The following is a 12,523-nucleotide window of genomic DNA, read 5'->3' as shown; positions in this document are numbered from 1 at the left end:
GCTTGAGTATTGTTGAGCATTTTCATTGTCCTGCAAAGAATGATTGTGGTTAACGTAAAACACTGGTACTAAATGAATTTTTCCAGTTTTATAACCTCGATGAATATATTATAGTAATTACTTAAAACTACATGATCTCTATGATGGAACAGTTTCTGCATCTTTCTAGGTACTCCTGACACTTAATTGTCATCTTTTACGAATAAGCATACTGTAGATATTTCCCCTACTGGTCCCGACAAGGGGGAAGGTGGAGTGGGGGTCAATCAAGGATTTTTCTTTAAATAGTAATGGCGACATTGGCCTGATCTAAGAACTCTAAAACTCACAATTGTCCAAGACCATTTTTGTGATTTAAAAGTGTGTGTGAAGTTAAATGAAAATTCCTCTAGGAGTGAAGGCGCTTGAGCTGACAATTATTTTCTAAATACAGTAAGGTGACCTTGACATTAATTTGACCGAACAACCAGGAAACTTAAAGTTGTTGTGAACTGCAAAAAGTACAAAGAGCACTTTTGAGATGCACCTTGTAAAACTGTATAGGTGAGAATATTAATATTAATATTTTAAAAAAAATACACCATGTCAATATGTGGAACAAATATTAAACTATACCACATGCTCGAATAATGCTTCCAATAAATGAAAATTGACGTTTTTCCAACACAATATATTTGTCAAAGTTTTCATGACAGAATGAATTATAAATTGTGTCTTTGTTAAAAATATGGTGGATTATGGACTTCACGGAGAGTTTACAACAGCTGATGCTCACAATTACGTACAAGTCATCCCAAACGTCACGATGAATCACCTCAGATATTATTGCCAACCGGACGATACACCTCAGATATAACTGTCGCCAACTTCCTGAATAAATCAGTTGTTTACTCCCAGAATTATGGACAAGTCTTCCTGGACGTCATGGATGAATCACCCCAGATATTGATAACCGGACGAATCAACTCAAATATTCCTGACCGTCCTCTTCCTGAATACAATAATGGTTAATGCCCACAATGATGGACAAGTCTTCCAAGAATTTACGTATTAAGCTAAGGTATTGACGAATGGATAAAAACACCTCGGATATTACTGTTATCATGATCATAAAATGAAGAAGCAACGTACTTTTTTTGTAAATAGTCCAGTTTTTAATCATGGTACAAAGAAAATCAGACTCAGGTTGAAGTTTCAATAATACAAAACAGGTTCAGAGTGTGAATATAAAGATCAAACATCACTCATGATCACATAAACGAAGGTATTCTCACATAATTTTAAATTCAAATTTTCAACATAATCAAACAAGCACATAAGTCATCTGACGACACGTACCCACCGTCAGATGATCTGAAAAAGGACAAACATTGAAAACTTGTTTTTCCAGATCTGGACACCATAAAAGAATTACAAAAAAGGTAGAACTATTTGCTAGCAACCTAACCCATATATCAAATCTTCTAATTCTTCAATCAAAATTTCAACACTGCATGATAGTGATTGACAAAAGAAAAGGCCCAATGGTCTTAACAGTCACCTGAATTCCATAAACATTGTGTTGTGTTACATATATCACATAAATCTCCTTGTTAACATAGTTAACTGTCATCCTATATTATAGATTCAAATAGAGTTTGAATTAGAGAAAAAAATCTATCTAAGCTTCCAACTTAATACCCTCCCCAGGGGAAAATGCAAGGATCATGAAATTCATAATTTGTGTTAAAGCATCTCAAAAACCCTACCATCTATGAAAAGTATTTGATTCTTCCGTACCCGAATGTTTAGGAGATTTTAGAAAATTTGATTCCATTCGACACCGCCCAATCCCCTTTGATCAGAGACATGGTAATTCATTCATTTGGTTAATCGTTGGCCATGCAAATATCTACCAAATTTCATAAAAAATTAGCCGAGGGGTTTTCAAAAAGAAGGAAAAAATGTGAATTGTTTGACGGAAGATGGGCAAAATGCAAGAAATTCTTTACAACTATTCACTATCTAGTATGAAATGCTGTTTGATTAAAGTAATAACTACCCAGCCAATGTTTTATAAACAGGAGGCCCATGGGCCTTAAGTCTTTTGAATATATGGACCTATATATGAAAGAGGACAAATAAGTCTGAAATAAACCGCTCAACTACTCTACAGCTTACAAAGTAGATATTGTTTGGTCATAAAGAATTTTCTTCAAACTTCAAATCATATTCTGTATACATGCTGCTACACAAATGCCATTATTCCGAACCTATTGCTTATTGAAAAAGTTCTCCACAAAATGGTGCTGTACATTATAAATATATTCCAAACACTACTCCAGAATTTCTATACAAAACTGTACAATGATATATATTGACATTGATCCTAGTTTATTGTTGCATGAAGGAATAACAACAGATGCACAAGATGTTAAAAAATTATGATATAAGACAAGTGGTCAAAATTAAGTATCAACAGCCATGTTTGATGCCTGTGTCGGGTTTGACAATGTTAATAAAAAAATTGGTAATAAATGATTTCACATTAAAACTTAGATCAATCCATTGTCTACAAACTGTTCCCCAATGATGAAAAGAACATCTATTTATTACAGGTTTCTGACCCACAATCAGCTTTTCTACAAATTTGAACAGCAGAAATAGCATGAAACAGTTTTTTGTTTCCGACCCGCATTCAGTTTATCCACGATTCTGAAGAGTTTTTTCCCCAATACATCTTAAATTTCTTTCTATTTCAAATTTTCCCACCATTAACCCTGCTTAGGGCAATTGCTTTTCCACATTGATGTGGTGTTGGCTGTATTTTTGTCTCTGTTTTATATTTCTTCTTCTGTTGTCCAACTTTTTCGGGTCCTAGCAGCAGACTTTCGTTTTTTAATAGGCTTCGGTATGTATTCATCATCATATTTTTCGGCGATATCTAACACAGAGAAATCACATGGCTCAATGACACCTACAATGTCATGTGATATCATATCGTGTTAATCTTCATATTCGTGATTTGGTCACGTGATGTATTAACTGACCACAGGTGTTGTAGATCGGGGAACTAAAATCTTGTATTTTCTCTATTTCCGGACCTTCATTCCACCTTTTTTCGCTGACTCGGGATCTTATGTAACTGGATTGTGGACTTTTCTCTAAAATCTACGGAAAGTGTCTGGAAATCGTATATTTTGGATCCTTATATTTTCACTGTGGACAATGTCAGAGGAAGGTCATACCGACGGTCACCCTCCGGTGCACGTGCCTATATCATTCCTACCGGTAAGCGATGTAATTACACCTGAACAAGCTCAAACTTTTTCATCGCCAGTTTCCTGTAATTCTAATATTGCCGGATTCAAACGTCAACAGTGTGATTCTTCTCCAGACATGTCTATCGAATCAGTGTCCAAAAAACTTAATAGTGATCCTGATTCCAGCCCCACAGTCCCCTCTGGTGTATCGTCACCCCCCGGCCAGACAAACGTTATTCTGAACACTTCTGACCCTGAGTTTTTCAATACCCTGGTTCAAGCTCTAGTTGAACCTGTTAGCAAACTAGCGGCGTCAATTATCACTCAAACTTTGTCGTCACAATTCCAGCCCATGGTTGATAAAGTTGTATCTGAGTTGATGAGCACTGACCATGTTAACAGCGTCATTGAAAAGTGTGTGAACTCTAAGGTCTCTAATTTAGATGATCACTTTTCTTCAATGGAGTCTAAAATCCAACTTCAACAAGCTGAAATTAAAACTCTCTACGAGAAAATTGATTCCCTTGAGAAATAAAAAAAAACGACCATGCTAACATATTAGATGAACACGAACAGTACTCGAGAAGGACATGTTTGAAATTCTTAAATGTCCCAGTGCCGCATGGTCAGGATGCTAGCTCCTTTGATCCTCTTGAAACTGTCCTACGTATTTGTGAAACCCACCTTCGTCTGAAAGTCCAACCTAGATCTATCAGTAGATGTCACATCCTCGGGCCTATTTCTGATGGGAAAGTCTCCGTGATTGTCCGGTTCCTGCGATATATTGACCGTGAAGAAGTTTTCGCTTGTAAGAAAAAACTTAAAAACAACAAGGACAAAATACTTATAGTCGAGTCCCTTACGAGGAAACGTCAACATATAGTGAACGAATTCAAGAAGTGGAGACATGCCAGTTTAATCCACTCGTTCTGGACACGTGATGGGCGCATTTTTATGAAAAAGTCAGAGGCAGATCGTAAGATGGTGGTAAACTCAATTAATGATCTCACTGACGTTCTTCCTGTTTATAGACATGAAACTTTCCAAAAGAACTAGAGCTGTGGTTTCTGAACGAATGTTGGACAGGTGTCAAAGCCTACATATTTATTATCCATAAGCATGTTTATTTTTGACTATTACTTTATGATTATGGTATATTTGTTCAAAACTGTCATGGAAACATGAAAAAGATAATAGTCATATTATACACTCATAGTGAATTATCTAGTTATAGATTTTAACCCTGCGATTATTACAATATTGAAATTGTTTGACTGAGATGGTAATGACCTCACGCTAGAAAGGATTATATTACTTTCGTGAGGTAATCTTTATCTCCTTATTGCCAACATTTTTCTGTTCAATTGTTTTTCCTATAGATCATACACAATATTCCAACATATATAATATGATGACATGTGGTTTCAGTGTTTAATTACCTAGTAATTGTCAGGGTTTCATCGGTGTACGTGTGTCTCCTAACACGTGATATAACACGTGGGTTTGTTTATAATAGCTGTCACGCGTACGCATACGTAACCAGTTTTCGACCTCTTTGGTCGAGTCCATGTATCACCTCCGGAGTCTGATAATATCTGCTGATTATGTCTTTAATTAATTTGTTTATGAAGCAAACCTGGTATTAGTCTTACCCTTGGGAGCTGGTATCATTTAAAAAGTACTTAATATCATAATATTGTGGTGATGAATATAAAACTCTGAAGTACATCTATATGTATCTAACGAAATGGACTCGCCCAGCCTATGCCCGTGATTCACTTATGAACTTGTCATGTATGTGTTTTATAAGCCCATGCGCGGGTGCATTTTTGTGTGAATTCACTGTACCTGTAATGTCACGGACTTGGTATTTACATCTTAATCAGTTGCATTTTGTACATCAAATTCAGGCAAGATAAATGCCTGTCTCTGTTTCTATCAGCAACTGATGAAATACTGAGCTTAGAATCCATGCTTATATACTTACTTAGATGTCTTATTGACGATAGGCTTTAGATTTTCTGAGGGAAAATCAGTTCTTTATACATATATTTCAAATGGTTGTGAAATATACACGTACTATGTTGAGCCTATTCAAATTGTGTTAAAATATTGTTCATTTATCCACGGACTTAAAGTCCATGATTTATCTATTTACTTATTTAATTATCTTCGGATTCGTACGATGCAAATTAGAAGGTCCTAATAAAAGAAAGTTTCGTCTTTCTTTCTTTTTTTCCCCCCTAACAACTAGTAGGTGTGTATGGAAGTATGTTGCTTGAACTGGTTATTTTGATTTATCGTTTATATGTTTTTATGTATGATGGTTGTTACCGGAAATAGTTTTTTTTTCTCTGAATTTCCTCTTTCCCCTTGCTCTTTAGTGTTATGTCAACGATGAATGTTTTTTGTTTTAGACACAATTTTTGTTCTAGTTTCTCTCTTTCAGTCTATCGTTTTTTCACTCTACTCTTTCATGTTCGCCCTATTCTTTCTGTCTACCTTTTACATTTCTCTCTACCAATCTTTTTATTCGTAGTCGACTGTATTCCGATTGATGCCCTCTACTTGTATGTTATTATCTATGACTGTATACTAGATGATGGGTAATTCCTTAGAGGATTATAGGGCGTCAATCGGAAGGTTCAATGGTAGTACCTACTCGTTTATGTCCTCATTTAAAATACTTTTGAACCCAGCATATTTCTTTTTATTTCTTTTAACATTACTTAAACATATGATCTATATACATTCAATATGGATTTCTCAACATGTTTATCATTGTCTAGATATATGTCTATCCGGTTTTCATAGTGCTGATTTTCCCTTTCTATTTATTATCTTAATTCTGAGTGGTGACGTTGAAACAAACCCTGGTCCTAACAATCATGGCGACTTTGACTTGAGCTTACTCCACTTAAATACTAGAAGCATTAGACATAAAAATTCTTTTCTCGATTCTTTCATCAGTGATTTTGACATTTTGTGCTTTTCGGAGACACATCTAGACGATTCAGTCGTAATTGATTCTCTTACTATTTCTGGCTATTCCACTTTTATACGTAAAGATAGAAATGCTTTTGGTGGTGGTGTTCTTATATATTTTTCAGATTCCATAAAAGTTTGTCGTAAGCGTGAGTTTGAACCTGCAACTCTAGAATGCATCTGGGCGGAAGTCATGTGCCACAATAGACGCATTATGATTGGTTTATTTTATAGGCCACCAAACTCCACTAACTCTTTCTATCAAAATTTCGAGTGGTGCATTGAGTCTGTCTCTGATTATTGTTCTGATATAGTTATCCTTGGCGATTTTAATGTTGATTTGTTACGCAGAAACAATAAGTTAGATACATTAGTAACCAACTATCATCTAGTACATATTATTACCGAGCCCACTCGCGTAACCACTAACACAGCTACACTTTTAGATCCTATATTTATTTCTTCTGATATTAAATGTCTCGATAGTGGGACATTCAGTGTAGACAATACTGTAAGTGATCATAAAGCGACTTTTATAAATTTATCATTTTCTTATAATTGTAAATCATCTTACGAAAGATTTGTGTGAAATTATAATAGAGCAGACTACGTTGGCCTTAATGGTTCGTTATCAACAGTAGATTGGCATGATTTAATTACTAATGCACCTACTATCGATTGTGCTGTTTCCAACTTAACTAGCAATTTTTTAGATCTGGCTAGAATCTTTATACCAAATTCTACAGTTACTATCCGTCCCTCCGACAAACCCTGGTTCGATTCGGCTTTACGTAAATCCTGTCGTATAAGGGACAGACTCAAACAAAAGGCATTACGTTCTAAACGCCAAGATGACTGGTCTTCATACAGGGGTATGAGAAACAGAGTAAATAATATGAAAAAGAAGGCCAAGGCCGATTTCTTCTGTAATTTGGAATCACGTGTCTCTACGGCAAAAGCTGAAAATCCTCATGCTTTTTGGCAAATTCTTAACAGCTTTTTCTCTTCCTCTCCTCGCTCTATTCCTCCCCTAGAATATAATGTTAATGGTTTTACCAAAATGGCATTTAGTGACCAGGAAAAGGTAGAAATCCTCAATAATTACTTCACTTCTGTTTCCAGTACTGATGATTCTAATACAAATCTGCCAAACTTCGTCAGAAAATGTATTAATTCACTTTCTAGTTTCATGATCGAAGAAAAAGATGTTTATGATACTTTATCTATTCTTGATATAGGGAAAGCTGTTGGTCCTGACAGGATTAGTCACCGTATGCTAAAAGCTACAGCCAGAACTATTTCACAACCTCTTACATTGTTATTTAATAGGTCTCTAAGGAATGCTGTTTTCCCCTCGGAATGGAAAAAAGCCCATGTTTTACCAGTTTTTAAAAAAGGAGATGCTCATGTTCCTTCAAATTATAGGCCTATTTCTTTGCTAAGTTGTTTGTCAAAAATTATGGAAAAATGTGTTTTTAAACATATTTTTAATTTCGCTAGAGATAACAATATTTTTTACAAGTATCAGTCTGGTTTCCTTCCCGGCCACTCCACAGTCTATCAGTTAATAGAAATGTACCACAGTATTGTTAGATCACTGGATAGTAACGAATATTCTTGCGTTGTATTTTGCGATTTGTCCAAGGCATTTGACAAAGTCTGGCACAAGGGTCTCTTGTTTAAACTCCGTCAGTATGGAATAGATGGAGTGTTACTATCCTGGTTGGAAAATTACTTAACCAATAGATACCAGTCTGTTGTATATGGAAACAATACTTCTTCTTTTAAGCCGGTCAGGGCTGGGGTACCTCAGGGTTCTGTACTGGGTCCCTTGCTGTTTCTATTTTACATCAATGACCTAGCTGATTCCATGAATACTTTTGTGAGATTATTTGCTGATGATTCTTCTCTTCAAAAATCATCTGCCTCATTAGAGGAAATTGAAGTTGCCCTGAATCAGGATCTAGATCGTCTTCAAACTTGGTCTGACCAATGGCTTATGAAATTCAATCCTGCTAAGACGGAGGCTGTTATCTTCTCTCCTAGAAATAACCCTGCCAAACCAAACTTGGTATGCAATGGCGAACCCATTGAATTCAAAGATTCGCATCGTCACTTGGGTGTAACCTGTAGCAGTAATTGCAAATGGAGTGACCATGTTAACCTCCTAATTAAAACTTCTTCTCTAAAAGTATGTGCCATGAAAACACTTAAGTACAAGGTAAATAAGTTTACTCTTAATACTATTTATATATCGTTTATTAGACCCATTCTTGAGTACGCCTCTTGTGTTTGGGATGGCTGTTCGGAACATTTGTCCGACTCATTAGAAAAAGTCCAGTTAGAGGCTGCACGGATCGTTACTGGTCTCACATCCGTAGCGTCCCGCGAGTCTTTATATCGTGAAACAGGTTGGATTTCTCTCAAACAAAGAAGAGAGGAATCAAAATTGACGATGTTTTACAAAATACACAATAAGATTGCCCCTTCTTACTTGGTTAATCTACTATCTCCTATCAGACGTGAGTTAAATATTGAATTAAGAAACCCTGAGAATTACCAAATACCCCGCAATCGTCTAAATATTATGAAAAAATCTTTTGTGCCGTCGTCTATAAATTTGTGGAATAAAGTAGATAATTCTGTCAAAGCCTCTCCGTCTTTAAATACCTTCAGATCTAAACTTTCTCCCGTTAACTTTTCTGTTCCAGATTATCTATACTCTGGTAACCGTTTCCTTTCTGTTATACATTGTCGAATAAGGAACAACTGTAGTGGATTACGCTCAGATTTATTTAGAGTGGGAATTTGTCAATCTCCAAATTGCTCTTGTGGAGTTGTCGTTGAAGATGCAAGTCACTATTTTCTTTCGTGCCCTTTATTTTCTAATTGTAGACGTATATTGTTTGATACTTTATATGACCTAGACGTGATTTTTAACGTAGAAACCTTATTATGGGGTGATATTAACTCTTATTCATATCAAACTAATTGCGAAATAGTAAAATCAGTTTAAACATATATCCAACAGTCCAAACGATTTGATGCTATCTGAATCTTTACTTATGCAGTCGTCCATGAATCTCTCTCTCTCTCTCTCTCTCTCCCTCCCTCCCTCCCTCCCTCTCTCTCTCTCTCTCTCTCTCTCCTCCCTCTCTCATCAACTCCTGATTTTACAGCATTATGGATCCACAAACTGATTTAAACATGAAATCTATAATTCTGTATTTTTATGTTTATTGTACGAATATATGTCACGTGTTGTAATATATTATCTGTACTGTATTTGTGGAGAAGAGTTTATAAGTTGTAAGAACTTGTCTCTTATCCATTTGTCTTTTGTGTTTAAATCAACCCTAACCCTGTAATAAAGACATCTTCATATAATAATGGCCACTTCAGCCATTTACAGTCCTTTAGCAATGTTAAAAAATATATATATAAAAAAATACTGGGGCTAGGTCATGAAGGTAAGAGGCAATTACTAAGCCTGGTGATAACAAAATCGTGTTTTAAGGTTATTCAGAAAAGATGATGGTGGTCCAAGAAAGAATCTGTCTTCATTAGAACTGATGAACTTTTCGTTACTGAAATATTTTAATTCACACTTTCAGTAAAACAGTAATGATTCTCTGGTTTGTCAGAGCAGCAAACAATACTAGGACTCAAGATTGATGTACAGATAAAAAAAAATTTGAAATATTCTTTGGATTAGTAAAATTTGTGATTTATAAGTTGAATTGAAGCACCATAAATCTAATTCAAAGGACACATACCTTCTGTTTGGATGTCTTGTAGGGATTTGTCCCGAAACTCTCCCACACGGTCTTCTAGTAGTAGTATCTTGGCTATTTGTGTTTTTTCTAAGACATCATCAGTGCACCTTAAGCATAACAATGTTGCACATATTTATAAAAATCATATTTGAAATATAATCCCTATGATTGGTAGCACAGCACTTAATATTGTCAAAAGTGGAAGAATTATGGGAATTTATTTTTTAAGCAATAAAAGTTGATATATTATTTATCTAGCAACATTTAACATCAATTTCAAAAGTCTTCATTAAAAATATCTATGGCTGAATACATTTATGCATTTGTTTTCTTCTGGTACCTGATATTTTTGTAACTAGCCAACTTTTTCGCGATGGTTTTAAATGACATTTGTATCCGTGGTAACATTTTTGGAACATCTAATGTATCAAATTATAGGCTATAATTAGCTGTAGCATTTAATCAAGTTTAAATGAAAAGTGAAAGGCACAACTATATATCATAGGGATGTAACATACCAAGTCTGAGAATCATTGCTTCAGTACGTCATTAGATACACTTGACAATATTTCAAAATATCTACAAAATGATTTTTAATTAATATAAGATAAAAAAAAACCCAATAGTGACGGGAAAATGATTAAAATAAATAAAATAAACAATCATTGATTACAATTATATAGGTTTTGTGATGTAATTAAAATTATGATACAATGAATATAAGTTTTTTTCTACCAAACTTGACACACTCCCAGTCCCAAATTGTTTCCAAACCCGAGCAAATAATTGAAATCAATTTTCAACATGACCTCTGTTGCATGTGCAAACACTTATGTTTAATGAATCTAAATGTGGATGGGTGGATAAGACGGGAGAACAAAATATCAAAATAACACATAATATCATGGACGCCCGATCATACGTCACAGATGATATCTAACAATAAGAAAATAACACATAATATCATGGACGCCCGATCATACGTCACAGATGATATCTAACAATATCAAACCAACACAATAATATCATGGACGCTCTATCATACGTCACAGATGATATATAACAATAAGAAAATAACACATAATATCATGGACGCCCGATCATACGTCACAGATGATATCTAACAATAAGAAAATAACACATAATATCATGGACGCCCTATCATACGTCACAGATGATATCTAACAATATCAAACCAACACAATGATATCATGGACGCCCTATCATACGTCACAGATGATATCTAACAATATCAAACCAACACAATAATATCATGGACGCCCTATCATACGTCACAGATGATATCTAACAATATCAAACCAACACAATAATATCATGGACGCCCTATCATACGTCACAGATGATATCTAACAATATCAAACCAACACAATAATATCATGGACGCCCTATCATACGTCACAGATGATATCTAACAATATCAAACCAACACAATAATATCATGGACGCCCTATCATACGTCACAGATGATATCTAACAATATCAAACCAACACAATAATATCATGGACGCCCTATCATACGCCATTGTGATATCATTGAGAAATATTCTAATTCTTTGTGTGATATGAAGCTAGACGTGTTTGATGCTCGTTAGTTTGTCTGTTGGTTCCGTTGTTATCTACCTTGCTCTCACTTGAGAACGTGACATTACTTACTTGGATTGACCAAGGTTTGTACATGGCGGGTGTCGTCGATGAAACAGAAGACGCCTTTTCTTCCGGAACACTTGGTCTTATTATCCTTGTACTTTTTCAGGGGTCTCCGTGTAGATATTTCGTTTGTTCTTAACTTGCCCTAGTTTTCCTGAATTTGAGTTTGGGTTATGATGATGTTTCCATGCTGTTATTTTCTTGATGATGTAAGCAGAAAACATGACAGGAAAAACAAGCAAATTTGTAGAACATTTCCAGGTTATCAAACAGAGTGAGAAACTAGTCACCCTGAAATAAGAACTCTTCAGCATGTTGAATACATCTAAAGTGTTGGTTTTGGACAAGTAATTAAGGCGTTGTGCATGCTGTCGTTCGGCAGTCATGTCTCTGCTGTAAAACTTACATATTACAATATGGCTTGTCTTGTTTTATCCCTGTGGCTTGTTTCTCGAGCTGCAGTGAATTTTCGTGAATTCCTTGGAGAGGAATAAGTTGCAATCAGTGTATCTGATATAACGATAAAGATATAACGGGTTTACAACGTGATACATTAAGTATGTTGTCACATTTCCTTCCCTTGAGCATGCTTACCTACATTTTAGTTGTCGAAATGAATCTAAATGTGATTGTAAACAACAAAACAACGGCAGTTTTTATGTTCCATCATTGGGTAGGGATATTATGTTACATCAATGGGTAGGGATATTATCTCTGTGTAACATCATTGGGTAGGGATATTATCTCTATGTTCCATCATTGGGTAGGGATATTATCTCTGTGTTCCATCATTGGGTAGGGATATTATCTCTATGTTCCATCATTGGGTAGGGATATTATCTCTATGTTCCA

This window comes from Ylistrum balloti, unplaced genomic scaffold (genome assembly GCF_031769215.1).
Source record: "Ylistrum balloti isolate Yb309-2 unplaced genomic scaffold, AGI_CSIRO_Ybal_v1 Utg370298, whole genome shotgun sequence".
NCBI classification, from domain to species: Eukaryota; Metazoa; Mollusca; class Bivalvia; order Pectinida; family Pectinidae; genus Ylistrum; species Ylistrum balloti.
This window is presented reverse-complemented; position numbering follows the sequence as displayed.